Source organism: Triticum dicoccoides, unplaced genomic scaffold (assembly GCF_002162155.2).
Source record: "Triticum dicoccoides isolate Atlit2015 ecotype Zavitan unplaced genomic scaffold, WEW_v2.0 scaffold24594, whole genome shotgun sequence".
Lineage (NCBI taxonomy): Eukaryota > Viridiplantae > Streptophyta > Magnoliopsida > Poales > Poaceae > Triticum > Triticum dicoccoides.
In genome coordinates, this window is record NW_021251124.1 from 33547 (window position 1) to 35592 (window position 2046).

The following is a 2046-nucleotide window of genomic DNA, read 5'->3' on the forward strand; positions in this document are numbered from 1 at the left end:
CAGTGCCAGTCTCATGTGCGCGGTATCCATGGCAACACGTGTGGCATGAGTATTGGCATTCGGCGTAGTATGGCGACGGAGGGGTGTGAGTAAGAGGATACATAATCTCATGTGTGTTGCTAGGGGTACATAGTCTAAGGTGCGTTGTGAGTGCATGGATATATGATAATCGAGTTTTATACATCAATACAGGTAATCAAAGCACGGGCGTTCTACTAGTATATTAATTTAGAAAATTGCAGGATGTGTGGCAATTTTTCGGTTTTATGCTCTCGTGGAACAATTAAGAATTGGTTCATCTGGTTTTCACGATAATTATTCTTCATTGCACATTCTTAGACCTTCCACGTGAAATATTTTTGGTAACTACATATATTTCTTGTGCAGAATGGTTATGAGTTGTGGAAGAAGTTTTGATCATACTTGCTCAAATATTGTGTGAATGAAGGTAAAGACAGATTATTAGTCGGATCATCACTCTCTATGCAGTACGCATACATTTCAAATTACCTTTTTATCAGCTTACAATGCTAGTGAATTTCAATTATTACAGGATTGTTACTCACTATTTTTTCTATACATATGAAATTTAATTTGCATTATGTTTACTAGCACAAATGCCCGTGCGTTGGACCGGGTGGAAAAACAACAACACTTCCTTAACCCAATTGCTCAAGACCCTCTCTCATTCCACGACACAATGCTAGATGACATGAACAAACTCTTTGAAATCCTCCATGCTGCCATGAAAATATGTACTGCCGAAAAAATATGAACGTATATCAGAAGTGTACTGAAGGTGGGTGTAATTTAAATCATAGAAATATCTACCTAGTTGTGGTGTGAGTATATCTTCCTGTCTTTGTTGGAGTTGCTTAGTGATTCCCAAAACATACCACATTATACCATAAATAGTAAAGTCCATTGTAGTATACAATGTTTTTTGCTTCACTACGGAGGTAACACGGATTTTCATGAACCAATGTTTGCTAGGTTTAGGGACTATGTAGCATATCACTATTCGTGTCCAACAATGAAGCACCTATTTTTAATTGGTACTATCTTTTTCATTATAATTCTCAAAAAATTATTGTACATGAACAATTAATAATTTTTTTATTATGATTTAGACATAGTATTCTTTTGCAGGTGTTAAAAAATTCTAACATAATTTTCTCTCGAGTTATTTGCGGGGTAAAACTGTGTTTGTGGGACTATAGCTAGTGGCGGAGGATGAATGTTTTTTTTGAGGGGGGACGACTTTTGATTGATTTCTAGCTGGTTTACTTTGTTCCCACATTCTTTCTAGAGATCAATCAACTCATTACGAGACAAAACAAATGACAGAAAATCACCAGGCTATTTTTCTCTATCAATCCTAGAAATCCCTCCCTTTCCTTCTTTATTATCAAGTCCCGGAATCCCTCCTTTCCTTCTTTGTTCTCTCCATTCTTCCTTATATTAGGACACTTTCTTCTTATTATGGGACGACTGGCTTCCCACTTTTTTCCACGAATCCCTCCTTTCCTTTTTATTACGGGATGTCTTCCCACTTTCCTATTTTTTTACGAGAGTTTGATTCACTTGTCGCCGTCGTAGCACCGCTATGCCGTCGGCCGCAGCTCGCACCATTGTCAGCATATCACGCCGGTGGAGGCTTTTTTGCATGCCGGTTGAAGCTTTTTTTGCTTTGGTTGAAACTTTTTCCATGGTTTGAAGCTTTTTTCCAACATCGATTGAAGCTCTTTCCATGGTTGAAGCTTCCTCCTTCGCCGGTTGAAACTTTTTCACATACTGGTTGAAGCCTTTTCTATTATTAAAGCTTTTTTTCCACGTTCATTGAAGCTTTTTTTCATCGGGTTGAAGCTTTCTTCTTCGTTGTTTGAGGTTATTCATTTAGCACTCTCTTACAAACCAATTGAAAAACATGGGGAAACAAGTGCAACTGAAAAAGGAGCCACCTTTCCCTTCAAAAAATAAATAAATGATCACCATGAGCCATCTAGCAAATACTAAAGAAATGAAATTTGAAAACACCAGCATCTG